Source organism: Chlamydotis macqueenii, chromosome 1 (assembly GCF_036417535.1).
Source record: "Chlamydotis macqueenii isolate bChlMac1 chromosome 1, bChlMac1.mat, whole genome shotgun sequence".
Taxonomy (NCBI): domain Eukaryota; kingdom Metazoa; phylum Chordata; class Aves; order Otidiformes; family Otididae; genus Chlamydotis; species Chlamydotis macqueenii.
In genome coordinates this window covers 6,593,604-6,610,979 of record NC_141556.1, presented here as the reverse complement: position 1 = coordinate 6,610,979, position 17,376 = coordinate 6,593,604, and the positions used below count along the sequence as shown (strand labels likewise).

The 17,376-nt window shown below is 40.7% G+C and overlaps 1 protein-coding gene across 16 annotated transcripts in view; it reads right to left on the bottom strand.

The window, feature by feature from the left end:
• CELF2 (CUGBP Elav-like family member 2) overlaps positions 1 to 17,376 on the bottom strand; it is a 565,018-nt gene that overhangs the window by 120,847 nt on the left and 426,795 nt on the right. The gene's annotated exons all lie outside the window — the stretch shown is intronic.

Here is a 17,376-nt window from a genome sequence, read left to right as displayed (position 1 = left end):
GGGCATGTCTCAAGTCCTGTAATTAACACCAGTTCAGAGCAGTTCAAACAAGATAGTACCATGATATATAGGCCCTATGGCTCTCCAAAGATCAAGATGTGACATTTAATCAGATCAAGATTTAAAATAAATCTCCAGTAGCCTGTTTCCAAGTTATGACAAGAGAAATACTTGGCTAGAGAGGTAGAGGCTGTATGAAATGATTGGCAACTTATCAAGACAAGAAGAGAAAGAAGCTGGGTGATTGGCAACTTAATCAGAGGGAGAAGGAAAAATAGAGAAAAGGAACAAAACGAGTGCCTAAACAGTGATGTGTTGGCTCGTGAGGCTGTCAAAGGTGGCCTTGAGCGGGCCGTGGCAGGAGAGCTAGTCTGAAGCTTGTCTGCAAAGTAGATGAAACTATTCAGTGTTCCTTGGCATCAATGGCATGCGGATCCTGAATGTATCTAATCACATTTGGAGCAGCATGATTCTGCCCAGTGTTCTCCGCAGGTCACCACGGCGGCCACAGGAACGCATCCAACAAAATACCACAGATGTGCAGCTTAATGGTGCTTTGCCACCAAAAAATCCATAGAGCTTTAAAACAAAGTCCCTAGTCTTACCTGAAAGCTTGGGAAAAAAAAAACCAAAAACAAAACTCAAACAAAATAAATTTAAAAATTCTAAGGATCCTTGTACAATATTTCTTCTTCAGCTTCTGCTCCTCTGACAAAAAGTTCTTTTAACCACTGTTCATTTCGCATGAAGACCAACCGAAACAATCATAATATTTTGGCAGCAGTATCCTTTAGATACTTCAGTGTGCCCTCAGCTTTTATTCAACATATTATTACTGCTTAAAACACCTAGTTTAAGGAAAAACTATGCAAACTTTTCCTGAAGGAGAACTGAGGAATGGTGGGTTAGAGGTTAGATTCTCAAATGAGCTTTGTAACCACTAGTTCTTACTGGGAACAAGCATTGCTTGGTCTTTTCACAAAAAAAAAAAAAAAAGAAAAAAATCTCATAGATTACCTGTATTTGACTACAGAATGCATTGTGTCAACAGAGAAATTGCAAAATGATGTACTGAAAATGTGAAATTTCTATTCTTATTTGAGAATAGAGGATAGGGGAATCAGGATGCGCTTGGAGAGAAGTCCTGGTAAGACTGGGACCCATATCTTGTACAATATTTTGGCTCCTGTTAAGCCTTTTTAGGGCAAATCTAAAGATATTTCCAAGCAATTAAAAATCCTCAATCAGACTGCAGCATTACTCACTCTTGCATTGTGTATGCAAGAAAGATAAACCTTAATGTATAGCAAAATTATTTCTGGAACTGTACATTGCACGTTTTCACTATAACGCATATCATGAGCTTTGGCACACAGATAACTAAGCGATTACTTGTCAGCCGCCTCACATTCCATCAGTCTTAAAAGATACGATAAAAAAAGCTTTTCATGTGCAACAGCAGGCTTCAGATTAGTCCTGCAGAGTTATCAAAAATGTGGAACTAAATATCAGACAAGCCCAATTTAAAATGATGAAACACTTCTGAATTCTAAAACAATTAGGCTGATTCACAACACATGGCCTAATACAATGTAGGTTTGGATCTTTTAAAAGGGGACACATTTTTTTCATGCTAGTCATAAATTAGTAGAATCAAGATTTTTTTTTTCTATTTTTTTTTTCTCAAGAGCAACTCTTACATCTCCCAAAAACTTTAGTGCAAGATTCACATTTTACTTGGGAAGATACACACAGAAGTGAGTTGCAGACCTAGGAAAGGCCAACCATGACTACAGCTGAAGAACAGCATCATCTCCTTTTTCTGTGGCTTTTCAGTGATGCTGTGCTGTAGATTAACTCAGTTTTCACTGCTAGGTCCCTCATTTCTGCTTGTAAATCAAAGATTCTGGGGTGCTAGAGATTAATCAAGGTGAGGCTTGTGGTTTTCTCCTTTGATTCTCATGACAATTGCTCCCACAAAACACAGGCATCTCAAACACTTCTGGTCCCACAAACACTGACACTGGCAATGCAACTCTGCTTTATCATGGTACTAAAAAGCCAATATCTGTGTTTCAATAGCCATTTAATTATTTCCTGTGTTTAAAAAGAAACAGAAGATTGGAGAGACTCTCAGTTACCACCAGACGATGCTAGGGATAGCAGCAACGTTGCTCAAACCCTACTCTGAAGAATATTTTCGCTCCTTTATTACAGAATACTGGAATTCACAAGATAAAATGTAAAACAAAAGGCAAAGGGCATTCACAACACTTTTTTAAGGCTTTCACTTTTGCAACACGCATGGACAATGGATTTTAAATGAAAGTTCTGTTTCTCTGTACTTAAGGGTATTAATATTTTAGTATGACTGCATCTGTGAATGAAGACATTCAAAAAGCCATTATGTTTTCAACTTAAGTTAATAATAAGGCTATTTTTCCACCCACTCTCTGGCACAGCTGTAATGTTCTTGGCCTCAAGTGGGAGGCAATGTGGAACAAGGATTAGCAAGATGGATGACATACAACATACACTGCCAGTTCACATAAAATATTACTAGATTGGAAATGACTGTTTACTGTCTCCGTGATTACAGAATCACTTTTTTTCCTTCCAAAGAACATACAGTATGTGGCGCTCCTCTATGCCAATAAAGCTTAGCGTATAGCACCTGGGTAACGACAAATTAATTTTTGAGCTAAGCCTGATGAGGGGGTCTTAGGCAGAGTTTATCCCCAGTACTATTTTACATGACAGAAAATGCATCCCTCCTGTTCATCAGTATCAGCACAGAACAGGGATTATACAACAGAAAATAAATAAAGCACGGGGACCAAAATACCAAAAAAAAAATGTTAAGACTGTGTATGTTTACAGTACAATAATAAAACATTTAATCTTGAATGAGGGGGGGAGTTGGAAACAGCATCTCAGGGTCCACTTCCAAACAAAATTGGACAAAACATTTAGGAATGCACTAAACCGAACGAGTACGAATTTGGCAGACAACAAGCTGGATGACCTAGCAGGTCTTTTTTTCATTCAGTTAGATGTCCAGACTTGAGACCTTTGCATCCTGGAACACGAGATCTCTTGCTCGATCTAGAGGCCCACCTCTCTTGACCAAGGCCATAGCGGCTCAGCCACGAGCAGCCAGAGATGCTGAGCCCTAGGTCCCACCACGTTCAGGTACCATCGGACCTCAAACGCAGAAAAGCACACGGGTCCAAGTTTTATGACCTGTCCAGGCATAAAAGTTCTTTTACGACAAAGTCAACACAAGTTGTTTAAATTCCAAGTGCTCAGCAGTTCCCATCACTTGGACTACTGGGCACAGCCACTGCCAAAATACCAGCAGTACTTCAGAGTTGAAAAATGTTTTCTTTAATGATTTTACTGAGAGAGCACTTTCAAGTGAAAGAGAAACAGAAGTGTTTCGAAACTGCAAAATAATTTCTTGTCCCTAAAGAAAGCTCCTCTGAAAGAGCTGTTTGCACCATCCAGACACCTCCATTTTCATGTAAATAGCTTATTGATTTAATAAAACATATAAACAGGCTTATACCATTATTCTACCAGCTGCAGATGATCTATATTCACTGAGCAATCTATTCCTACAAAAATATTTTCATTGAAATTAATCTTAATGTTCACTCCTCCTTCCCCCACAAGCTAGCATCTAGGCACTTTGAAACACACTTTTGCTACTTCGATAAATAAGATGAGCAATTCTTGATTTTCTTAACCACACAGGGCATAAGTGGATGATCTCTTTACATGCCCTGATGACAAAAAAGCACATTAAATATTGGGATTTTTCCTGTTTGAGTAGCCCAGTGAGAGCAAGCCAAGTTTGCAGGCTTGCTCTCGTTGTCATTTCCAGAGCGTCAGCGTTTCCATGAGCCGTGCCTCCCAGAGTCAGGTCATCAAAGCCTCAGCCCTGCATGCCCTGGCCTTTTTTTTCAGGGTGTTTTTCCAGTACTGTGTCCAACTATCCAAAGTTTGAAAGTCTGCTCCTTTGACACGCGCGATTTGGCAAGCGTAGGAGAAATGCTGTTAGATGAGGAAAAAAAAAAGAAGGGAAAAAAAAAGGGCAAAATAGGCACATTCCCTTCTCCTACTCACTAATGATCTTTGTGCTATTCTCTTTAAAATCTTATTTAAAATTTCAGCTCTTTACAGTAAGATCAGCAAGAACAGATATTTGCTTCAATAAAGATGCACAAAGCCCTTTTTGTGCAGGACATGGGTCCAAAACACTGGCGTCTGGGCTGGGCGGCTTTCAGAGCAGGCACGCTTTCAGTCTTCCTCGTTCATCTACGCCGCCAGTGTTTCAGGACAAAGATCATTTTACCAATCTGTTTGTACAGCATATTGTACAATCTGTTACGTGCATCTGCAACACAAAGAGCAAATGATAATCAGAGCACGCAGATGGGACCGTAGCCTCAGATTTTGGGTCCCTTTGTTATTGGTGGCGCATGGACCCTGATTCGCAGAAGAGGCGGCTGCACTTCTGGCTTGTTGTGTGCATCCAACCTACCATGGGCACGCTCCATCAAATCTAAATACAGAATATTCCCTAGGGAAAAAAAAAAAAAAAACAACCAAAAGTTTTGGGTTTTTTTTTTCCCCCCTTCCTCCTATTTCAAGGGAGTCATTTGAAAGTTAAAACCATGACCATACCAATGAGAGTGAGAAACTAAATTGCCTTTTGTAATATCCTCCTTAAATACAAAATAAAGTCATGAAACTTAGGGAGAAAGAGGAATAGTTCATGCCAGATGCTACCTAACGGATGCTCGATCATAAATGCGACATACAAATGCACGAAAAAAAAATCCCTACGTTTAAACAGATTGTTCCCCAAAATCACATCTGACTGCAACAGTATGAATGTTTCTCACCCTTACTAAATATTTGTCTTTTTTGTTTTTTAAGATAGCAAGCACTTCTGACATTTGCTGCACAGAGCATCGCACTCTCGGTCCTTGCCACACAGATTGCTCGTCTGCTGCTTCACATGCTAATTTCTCCTTTGTGAACCGAGACCTTGAATATTTTCATGGGGGAAAAGTGGATCAATGATTTTTTAAGAGAGCTAAACAATTCCATGTAATGAACATCAGTTGACACGGGCAATTACTCTTTCTTTTTTCCCCCCAAAAAAAACCAAAACCACAAAAACAAAGAGAAGATTGTAGCTCCTTTGAATGGCATGTGCCTTGCTGATTGTACCAGAATGTCAACCGCATGCAGAAACACGGGTGGGTGAAGCTCGGCGGCGACACGTGGATCATTAAAATGTAAGATGTGTAGATGAATAAAAACTTTTGCCATTTGATTCGGCCAACAATAAAGAAAGTTGCTGTAGAAACTATTCCACTGTTTCCCAGTTTCCACAAAAGAGCAGTTCAAAATCTTTTTTTCTTTGTTTTTTGTTGCTGAATGGAGAATAAAAGATTTTTTTTCTAGATTTCATCTATTCGCTTGTTAAAGAATACATATGAAAGGAAAATAAAATAATATCAAACATAAAGGAGATGCATATTTCAACGGTATTTTTGACATTCAAAATATTCTGCAAAAACACCCAATGTATCACATTTTCTCCTTAATGGTTAAAACATAAGAGCAGAATAGGAAAACTGTGGATATCTTTATCACTGGCTTGAAGCATGTCTCTGGCTATGTCACTGTGTTTCCATGCGTCTGAGTTTTCCATTTTTATAATGTGAATATATTAACGTAGCTTATTTGCATTCCTGCTTTTATGTAGGAAGTCACAACAAATACCTTCCTGGATCTTGTCGTAGCATCTCCGTATAATGCCAGAGTGAAGATCCTGAATTAATAACAGCATTAAAAATACCAGCACGATTACTCAATGAAAGCCCTCTGCCATCACAATCGGTTCCTGCCCTTTTTAGGGGAGGGCTCTGAAGCCCCCGCGCGATCACCCCGACACCCCTCCTGTCGAACACCCAGACTTGCACGTGGGCTGCTTGTCTCCGTCGCTGGTGCAGCCGTCTTCCGCGACAGCTACGCTCCAGCTTCTGCCAAGATCACACCTTCATTAGACTCTTGGAAAACCATCTGTAAGAGGAATCTCCATAAACGGCCTTCTTAAACGGCTCGGTGATTGCACGTTACGTGCACGCGCTAATATCTGTTCCTCGCTTCTAGCCCACTCCTGCTCAGCAAAGCAGTGAAGAACGTGTTTTAACTTTAATCACTTGCCGAAGTCATCAGGAGTGTGCGCTTAGTTGAACAGGGGTCTTTATGAGCTAAATATTATTCTTAGTAATAAGGAGACCTGGCAATACACTAGATGGAGCATTTGATAGTAAGTAACATTAATTCAATTAAACCCTCTCAAAGCACACACTCTCCAGCTAATGTCGTTTACAGTGAAATTTTCTCTGGCACTCATTTAAATATAATTGCTGCACTTATCTTGTCATGAGGAAATTTCTGAAGGTTACTTGTACTGTGCACATGTAAACCCACAAGCTATGTTGACCTTTAGTTGTGAGATTTTTTTGAACTACTTAGACTGCAGCATCTAAATAATGATGATAATAATAATCATAGTAATAATAATTCCCCACTTTTACACAGCACCTTTTAACTCAATACAGACCCAAGCTAGAACCACAGCAAGCAACAAAGCACAGAAAGGCATTGCATGCTACCAGCTCAGAACTGGAAAGGAAAGCTAACGCTGTTGGAAATATAAAAGGCTGGGAGATGACACACTCAGAAATCAGAATTTTGGTAGTGTTTTACTCAATTCTTCTGAAAAACATGAAGGGATACATTATGGAGATAATTTAATATTTAAGTTTCATACATTATTAATAGCTGCGGGGCACTGTGGCATCACGCTGCTGTACTGTCTTCTGTCTGAACCAGAAAAGTGGTTCACATCTATTGACCTAAGTGACTGGTTTTGGTGACACTCCCAGGTGCCTTCCCATACGTAGCCCAGTGATATACTGGAAAGCAGCCTAACTCATGTGCAAAACTGGAAACTGAGAGGTGTCGGTAAAAAAAACCTCAAACAAACAAACCTTCCCCCCCCAACCCCAAAGTAAAACTTAATTATGCACAAACATCCATAAATCTACTATCTTGAGAGTTTAATGAACTATTGGAAGGACAGGTATAGAGACGGGAAGAGATCTGCTGAGCATGATGGAAACAAGCATTTCGGAAAGCCCCACCTATACACAGTGGATGCTTCAGGCCCCTGTCTGTGACAAACCTTCCCCCACAATTCCATCACAGGCTCTTTTTCTTTTCTTCTCTTTCTCAGAACTACAAGAAGCACCCTCAAATTAAAGATCTACTCCATTTTTCTCTTTTAAAGTTAGAAAGAAACAGTACCGAAGTTCACCAAGGCCCTTTTTTTTCAATATTAAATAAAAAGAGGGAGCCAAGGATCTCGCTTTCCCCATTTCCATCCTCCCGTCAAACCCAGATGCCTGTCGCATTAAGAAACACCGAGCGATTTCGTACAGCTCTTATGGCATACAATAGCAGACGTTCAAGGGAGGACGTGGGACTGCGAAGCATTTTAAAACTCCTCAGTAAAACGTGGGCTACAGGAGGCTCTCATTCAGAAGTAACATTTTCCCTTCCATAGAGAGTTCCCCCACGCTCCGGTGAAGTGAATTAAAATTGACACTGAGAAAAATCTAATTGAGCCAGAGACAACACCACACTTTTCACTATAGAAACTGAGGCCCCGGCGGAACTCCTCAGGTTAATACAGTCCATTTTAAATCGACAATGATTTTATATCCCATGATCTGCAAATAATAAAGGAAGTACGTTGTTTAATACTCAATTGTTTTAATTAGGGGGACACAGGAAGAGTGGGAGCCGGTGCCTACGGGCACCGCAGTCCTCATCAGATCCAATTAATATGTGAATAAAGTGATGTAGATCTCACCTGGGCAGCGTTAACGTAACAAAATCCTTGTGGCAGCCAGCCCAGAGATTCAAGCACGGAGAAGGAAGGGAGCGGATTTGATTTAAACGACACAACAATGGCACAGGCAGAACGTTATTCTCTGCCTGCTCAAAGTGACTCAAAAATTTTGGAAAAAGTCTCCACAGGCCTCTCTATCTCACTTCTTGCAGTAGAAATTGAGTGATATTTGTCTCCCTCTGCAAAACACTTGAGATCTACGGCTGAAGCAGCAGCGCTGCTCCTTACGGTGCCGCGCTCATCCCTGCAGCTAAAAAGTTTCATGCAGCACATTGTATTAACGTGGTACAGATCCTTAAAACTGCAACTGAAGGTGTGACGCCTTGAGCTACTAGAACAGTTTAATTACTGTTTGAAACATAATTTTTCGCAATTTAGTTAGGCAAATAAGAGGCACAGTTTATTAGAAAATTTCTTCCACCTCTTTACAGCTCGTCTTATTCTTGTAAAAGAATGCACGGTTCAGATGTAGTAGTTATTTTAAATTAAAACCATGAGGTAGTAGACACTGAAGTTTTTTTTCCTCTACAAATAATAATGAATTTATGCACTACAGAGTTTAATCTGCAGAGTGAAAGTCTAACGTCCCACTTAAACCTGCATACTCATGGGCATAGATTAGACAGCAATTAGGTTCAGTGAAAACCTGGAAAGATCCACTGGAAACATTAAAATTTAATTTATTCACTGGCTTGTCTTGGAGCGTTTTTATAAGCAATTAGAAAGATATAGATTCCTAAAAATGCTTTCTTCCCTGAGATAGATGGACCAGGAGATTTATATGTCATATGCTGCCTTCCACCCATAGCTCACTGACTTGAGTTAAGCTCAAACTAGGCTTAGAAGCCGCTATCAGACTTTATCCTTAGGGAAGTATTTGCTATTCTTTTGAACTATGCTGATGGTTACAGTGCACTATAGCCTAAAAAAAAGTAACACTACAGGTGGCACAACACATCCTTTCCTGGCATTGCTACAACAGAAGTCTGACACCAAGTAGGCTGTGGGTCCTACCAGACCCAAAGCATCCCCAATAGTGTCCTCTTGCTCCTTGCTCCAGCAGAAAATACAGGGTGACGAGGTCTGGTGTGGGCAAGATGGAAGTAATAAACTAGTAATCAATTTACATTGCAAATGCTATACATCTATCTATTTTGTAACACATTTCAAAATGAGAAAGAATAGCAGACAGACTTTCAAGGCCTTCCCAGGGTTTAAAGTTCATGTTAAGAACTAGAAAAACTGATGACATATTTCTGCTAAAAGGTTTAACATGGTCTTTAGCTTTTTATTGTGACCTATCATTGTAATATTTACGTGTCTCTCACATCAACTCAGCAGTGACAGTGAAATTCTTACTGCCTTGGAGTCTCTTCTGTCTTAATGAGAAAAAGTTCTTGCATTGTGGACTTTCATTTTAGGCGTTTATTTATTTGTGCATACGTGTGCACATGCACTTCTGCGTGATTTTAGTGGTGACAGGAGCAGATGATGAAAGCAATAGAATGCTGTTCTTGCAGTGGAAATGAGAGACCTGGAAGCTGCAGTGCAGCTGAAACCCATGCTCATACGGCTGCTCCCTAATTACACTTCATTTTTGACACTGCTCAGATGTCAAATGTTTTCTTGGTTTGAGCTCCATGCCAAAGTGTGTGAAGATTTCAGACCACTTCTCAAATCCTTTGCAAAATCTCCTCCTATGTTATGAGCAAACGATTCAAACATCAGAACGGAATAGAATTAGAAACACTATATACTAAGAGAAGGGTTATGTTATTTTTTTTTTAAGCCACCGTTCTTTAACAAAAATACACATCATTTTTTATGTGGCAAGCAGATAAATATTGTATGTTTATTCATTTAATAGAAAATTGGAAGAGGAAAGAATTTTAGTGCCACAACAATGTCATAAAAAGATCGAAACTCGTTGATGTGAGCTTTAATACGCAACTGAAGAAATTGCATACTATAAATCTCAAACTGACGGTATCTGGCACTCTTACAGAGGTATATATGTTAAATGCAGGGACCAATCTTGAAAATATTTAAACATGCATGTGATTTTATGTCTGAGTATTATATCCATTGATTAATTCATGTGTGCAAGCGTGTGCATGACTTGACTTAGATTTTTCCATGCATCACAATTTGTGCCTTTGAGTTTATATATTTGAGAGACTGAAGTTTAGGCCTATGTGGTTTGTTCTGATGTAATGATGGCATTATGAAAAACAGATTATCCATTTATATTTTAAGAATATTTGTAATTTTTTTTTGTAAAGCTGTTCTAATACATTCTATAGGTAAATGCTGGATGGCATGCTGAAGAAGTCAACATTATAGCACAGAACTGCCTGCCTTTTTTAACTATTGTTTATAATATTCTTTTCCAGCACTGTCTTGTAAAAAAATCACTACTGTTTAAGCCCCCTAATTCTCAGTCATTAGCCTTCAATTGTTTTTAAATATAATCAGAAAAAAAAAAAAGATAGATACGCGTATCTCTTTTTTTTTGTTTTCTTGGTTTTCCTGAACTGTCAGGAAAACTGAACCCACACTTTACCTGTATTCCTGGAGTTCTTGAACACACCTAGAAAGTGCTTGGATTTATTTAATGCCTGAACTGAAGCTCAACCATCCCTTTACCTAACTTGCCTTTTCTCCCAGTGTTTATCAGACACAAACATTAGAGATCGATTAAGAAAACCACAACGGAATATGAAGTCCTCCTACTCTTCTAATGGCTGGTCTGCGTACGGGTTTTCTATCAATTTAACTAAACCAATTCATGTAGTTAAGGTTTATGCACTTTTTTTTAGCATAAATGTAATTAGAAATGTGCTTACACCATCTTAGCTTAATTCTGAAAATTCATATACGGGTGTAAATCATAGTTAAGCTGCTACAAAACTGCAACCAATGAGCCCCAAAGCGATCTACTGCAATCCCTTAGAGACATGTTATTTTAATTAATTTCTTACAGCAATGCCCAGAGTCCTCACTTCTGGACCAAGTCCCCACTGTGATAAACACTGTAAAAACATGGAGTGAAAAGATGCCTAAAAAAAAAAAAAAAAAATCTTAATTCTGCTCCAGCTCCAGTCATTCACATGCTGTATATAGAAACTTCAGACACAAGGCTAAGGAAAGTTCTACGTGCTACTTGCCTCTTTAAATACAACAACTGGAAAACACTCTCTACCCAATGCCCTCAACATCTTCTACTCTTCCTGTTTTGCAATCACAAACCTCCCCTCCTGTCACAGTATCTTAACAAATACCTTCCACTACTTCTGTGCCATCTGACTGGGTTGGGTTTGCTGTGACACTTTCTGGTATTAAAGGGGCTGATTTTCCTCCCATGGTCAATGGTGGGAATATACAGTGAGGCTGATTTATGCGGGCAACAGGTTTGCAGTCAAGTACGCAATGGGACATGACCGTCATCTGCTCCCCCCCTTCAAAGCAATACAAAAATATCAGGGGTCATCAGAAATCTCAGACCCTCGTCGTGCTGGACATAGATAGGCCGCTGTCAGCTGTGTCCACCGCAGCCTTGGCACCTCGTCCTGCTTACGGGGTGAAACTGTACTGGGACGTGGGGAACAGTCATGTCACACACCGCTCCAGACGCATGACTTCAAAATACTAAATGGAAGCAAGCAAGAGAAAAGTTTCCTCAGGAACTTTTCTTACTGCTAATTCTGGAAGATCACTCTTTACTCTGCATGTGGAGGAAGAAAGTTTGGCTTAAGAAGTTGGATTTTTTTTTCTGCTGGCCTGCTGTTTCTCAATCTTAAGTCTACGCTGTGCAGTCTCTGGGTTTAATATTAATTGAAAGACCTTACCTATTCCTGCCTCCAGTATGCACTTCAAAATACTGCAGAAACTTCAATCGTATCCCCTTGTAACTTTTTCTTTCCAAACCAAGGTACAGTTCTGTATTCTTCCTCAGCTTTTCTCCTTTTAGCTTTCTTGTAAGTCAATGCTTGAAGCCCTTTACAAGTTAACCTTCTCAGACCTTTTACCATGGCTTAACCCTCCCTGACTTCATACAAAACCATGCTGCTCTTCTCTAGACCTCTGCCCTTTTCTATAGAATGTTACTAAATATTGGTAACAGTAGTTTAAACATGATCAAAAAAATCCTTCTTTAAGCGGTACAGTATTTCCTTGAAAGCTACATTGAATGCTTCCATTTATACAGCTTTGCATTTTCTGTGCCTTTTGGACCACACGGATACAACATCATGCCAGTCCTTTTATGATATGTGCACTCTTCAAATCCTCTCCTGCTCTTGAATCTTTGAAAAACACACTCATTCAACATACATGCTCACTCAAACCTCAGATTTACTCTTCTTGCTCACGGTTCGTGTTACCCAGCTGAATCTCTTTGTATTGGATTGTTTTCTCCAAGTTATCAGGTGGCTTCACCCCCATCCAGTCCCTCCCGCATGATCCAAAAAGTTGGATAACAAGTTGGTGGTTCGTTCTGTCAAAGCTATTTACATAGAGAGTGAAAAAGTATCGATCTCCAATAACAGTCCCTGTTGCTCGCCAGTCATCATCCTCTCCCCTCCCCTGGCCCATCACCTTTCCCCATTCTAATCTGCCCTCCATCATCTAACCAGCTCCATTCTCCATTTGAAAATGGGCCCTTGTCTGCTCCACCAGCAGCCATATGTATTAGTCTCCTGTGCGACGCTGTGTGAAACGCCCCTGGGAAATCCAGCTTGATTATACACATGATTTCACACCTGTCCACTTCCAGAGAAACCGCTTGAAAAACTCCAGCAGATTTGCTGAATAAGAATTACCTTTTACAAAAATCAGCTCACATCTATAATACATTTTATAATGCTATTTAAAACCCATATAAAATTATAGAATTACAGTTTTTTTAAGGTTTAAATTTAAACATCCTGAAGTCTGAAACTGAAAGTTAAAAACTCAACTTCATTATTCATTCTCCCTCTCCATTGCACCTGTACCTAACAGCAACATCTGGCTTTTGCCAGTCTTTGGCGTGTGAAACTTCATGTAGTTAAAAAAAAGAAAATGCAGGGTACTTTTCACAGTGCATGAAAGATTCCAAGCCTGCAACTGTAACAGAAGATCTCTCAGCCATGACCACTAAAATTCAGTCTAAACTACACGTGCATAGTGGCTGCGGTCCCAGGTCCTGCAGTTTCGACAGCATATGTGCTCATGACGCAACTCATTGGATCTCAAAAACTAAACAGTGTTCATCTGGACCTGTGAGAGTATTCAAAACACAAAATAAGTGAAAATGTGTAGAGAAACCCTGACTCCTGGAGTGCTGGCTGAAGAGAGCTTTTAAACAGCATCTACAATAGTTTTGCGAAACCCAATGCATTGAAATTGCTTCAAGGAGCAGGAGCATGCAATCGGCTGAGCGGTGATGCAAGGGCAGGCAAGGAACAGTTGGTCAACATCTTTGCCGCTGCTGAGGACAGTCAGGACGTGTTTGTGTGACAAGCGGCGTGCCGCAGCTCTGCTCCCACGCTGCCTGAGTTCCCTTCCTCCCACCTCGCAGGAAATTGGGCACCGTGAGCAGGGACTTGCTGAATGGGAGGAACCATCCCCCCTGCTCACACAAGAGCCCTTCTGAAGGGCTAAACTGCAGCCAAAATGGTACCCAAACAAGCCACATCACTTCTGCCTCCTACACACCTTGCCCACCCGGTCTCTCCTGTATGCAGCAGACGAATGCCTCATTAGCAGATTCCTCTGCTTGCTTCCCGGTAGACTTGAATTACCATGTTAAATAGGATAATAATAAACACTGGCCTTTAACTACAGCACATCCTTGTTCACTCAGCAGCCTCCCTCTAATCTGATAAAGGGTCTGTAAAAGGCTACAAGGAAACACGGAGTTAGTTGTTAACACGGGTGCCTCTCCCCTGCTTTCTGCAACGCGATTCCTAGGGCAGCGCAGGCAGCCTCAGGCTCCCAAAGCTGGTTTAGGGGACCTTGATCCCTACAAGAGTTAACAGGTATCGAAACAGGGGCAAGGGACCAAAAGGACATCGGGGATCTGGCCCAAGACTCTCCTGCTGCATTTCAAAAGGCAAAAGTAGCCCCGTGCCATCTGCTCGCTTCAGCACTTGGACTCCAAAACAAAAGCAGCCAAGGAAATCTTTCCGGCTTCGGAGAACAGTGGGGAAGCAGAGAGATCTCGGTGGCAGTGTATACTGCCTTCCCATAGAGCATAGAGCTTCCCATAGTTGAGGTATTACAGAAGCTCTCTTTAACAACTACTCCGAAAAAAAAAAAAAAGTCATCTATCCACCCAGAGTAAATTATATAAAGGCAGCAGGCTGGACTGGGAACAGAGAGGGCTGATCTGCCTAGACTGTGCCTTAGCCCCTAGAAGCTGAAAGTGCCATTTATTTCAGTGTTACAGGATTTCCTGCCTTTTTTTTTTTTTTATTTAGTTTACCTAATCCCCCAGATTTCTTTTGTTGCAGAAAGAGGAAAAAGCCTTACAAAACAACAGGGGATAAACACAAAGTCAAATTACTTTGCTGAGCTCTTTCGCAGATCCAAGAAGAACCAGAGGACTGCAAACTCTGGAAAGCACCAAGTGTTTCCTACTGACAGAGGATATTCCAGCCATAACCCGCCGAAACACAGCCGTTCCTGCGGTTCCCAATTAATGAAGACAAAGTTCAACTTCTGCATCAGCAGCAATGTATCTGTGGAAGTAAGATGGTTTTTCTCTAGTTTTCCAAAGTGAGTGAAACTTGGCTTTCTACCTGTCTTCCTCCTCTTCTTCCAGCTTCAGCTTTGCAGAGCTGGCAAGCTATACAAAAAAGGAGGAAAGACATGAACTAGGCCGTCTGTCGTTGGAGGGTATGAAAGACAGCCTTAATAACAGCAGGAGAGAGAGAAGCAGCCTATGGTTATTTTTGACAGAATTGGGAGAGACTCAGATTGCAGCTTCATAAACAGCTCATCAGAGAAAAATTCTGTCCAAATTGGAGAAGCCCCTTCGGCCATGCTAACAGAAATACACAGCCCTTGTCTGGTAAGCGAGAAATCTTTCGAAAATCAAAATGCCTTTCTTCAAAGAATGAAATCAAACCGTCACTCCCCGTGCACAATGTAGTAACACTAACTTGCGTTTTCATCATTGCAACTCATGGCTTGCTGAATATTCAGAGAACATTTCTGGGTGATACGAGCCTGTGACTGTTCTGCACGACACATAGCCACGACCATGCAATGAAATGAAAAATGGACTTTTTTCCAGTGTCACCTGACCACAAGGTCCTCCTGATGCACTGTTCTGCAAAACTGGAGGTGATGCAGAGAGACAGTGGGCAGGAAAATGCCTGGCATTATCACAATCCACTCAGTCTAAAGAAAATAAAAACCATTGTTTCGTGTGGGTGTTTACACAGAAAGAGAGCACAGAATTCAACCACACCTCCGAACAAAAAGTCAAAACTCAGCTTCGTTATTAAATGCCAATTAGACAGCACAGGCGAAGTATTTCTCATGCATCACGATGACAACAAGACTACCAGACATTTTTCAGCGCATTTTTTTTGTTTGTTTGTTTCCAGTAGATTCTTAACAATTTCTCACACAGAATCCTTTGTTCTACTCGATTAAGAAAATAAAGATCATTCCTAGTCAAGAGATACCTACAAGAAACTCAAGAGGTTTCTATATCTAGCAGCCTTGCTGGCAGACTCAGCCGGGAGGAAGGACAGAGCCAGCATGGAGATACACCCTTCCACAGCTTCCAAGCTGACCACCAGAGGAGCTTGCTGCTGTGTCAGGGAAATGTAAGTCTGAAGGTTATCCTGTCTTTCTTGAGGATTAATTTCATTTACTCATTAAAACATATAATGTCTGAAGTGACATAACAGCATCATCTCTGCATGGCTGAAAAGAGTCCAAGCAAAAAAACATAACAAGCCACTACCTTTCAAAAAGAACATTGAATATGGGCACTACAAGCCTTCATAATTAGTGTACAATGATTTGCATGACTTGTGCTTAATCCTTATGCCTTCCAGCTGCCTGACGGACAGGTACAGTACAATGGAAAACACTACAGAAATGGGAATCAATGGCTTTCTTCTGTCTAAGTACAATATCATTCTCACTTCATTAACTGCTTAGTGGGAAGACATTTCTCTGGCCCGGGAATCAGCTCTTTCTAAACGGACGAGTCTCAAAGTTCAACATTTTAGTGGTTTAAACTAAGTAGGAGTTTGCTCATCCATAGCAGCCTGGACTGTAGAAAATCCAGTTGCTTGACCTCTTAATGCTGTCTTCTATCCAGCATTACGAGAAAAAGACACTTGGTAAGGGCTCTGTGCTAACATAGCAGGGGTCTGCACGCTAGAATACATCAATCCTGGAGAACGGAGGGACCTGGAAGCAGAACTACACTGAAACATTGCAATCAAAAACACCTTCCACTTTGGAAATGCCGGTGGGAAAGAGCAATTTAGTACAGGGACTTGATTAGCAGCAAGGTACGGTGAGGTGAACCCCCTTCCCCAACATCGGTGCCACACTAATGCACCAAATCTTGTAACCAGAAGTGATGTACGCAAGCAACCCAGAATGAACTAATACCACTCAAAGCACAAGACTGCATAAATCAGGACAGCAAAGAAGAGGTCACTGAGAGGATCCTCTGCCCCGTACCAGGACAAGGAGGAAATGCTGAGCCTCTACATCGCTTTGCACAAAAGCACAGGAGCACCCGAAGTTGTGCTGCACACCTCATGCGACAGCAATCACCCCTCACTGAACTGGAAATCTCAAGCGAGCGCTGTTTTGCAGATAGTTAGCTGCTAGCCCACAAAATCATTTTACGATATTCTCCACAGCACGTGCACTTTAAAGGCTTTTAGAAGCGGCGGCAGGAGTGCAGGAGGAATGAAGAACTACCGAGTAACCTTAAACCAGCACACATGGATATCTAGTTACGCCTCTGAGCTGCACTGATTATTTGTAATGCTAGCAATACATATTTCATATTCCAAAGCTGAAGAACTCAAAGTGTAAATGAAAGTACACAGCTATTCAGGGAGAAAAATGCATTCTGTGAAACAAAACATTCACTTTCATTCTACATGTAAGCATATGCTGTATTTATATAGCTATAATAGACAGAACTCTCACATGCCTACATGTGCACAGATATGGCGTTAAAGAAAGCAATATAGTTAAGGACAAATACTTCACATGTGTATGGAAAAAAAGCAGGAAGGAAAAACAACCTTTTCTTTTAGAAAAAATCCTAGTGCCAAAAATCAATCGTTTAACATGACTGCAGAAAAGAAATCAGATTTTGGAAAAAGGGCAGGATGACTCTATTTTTTAAT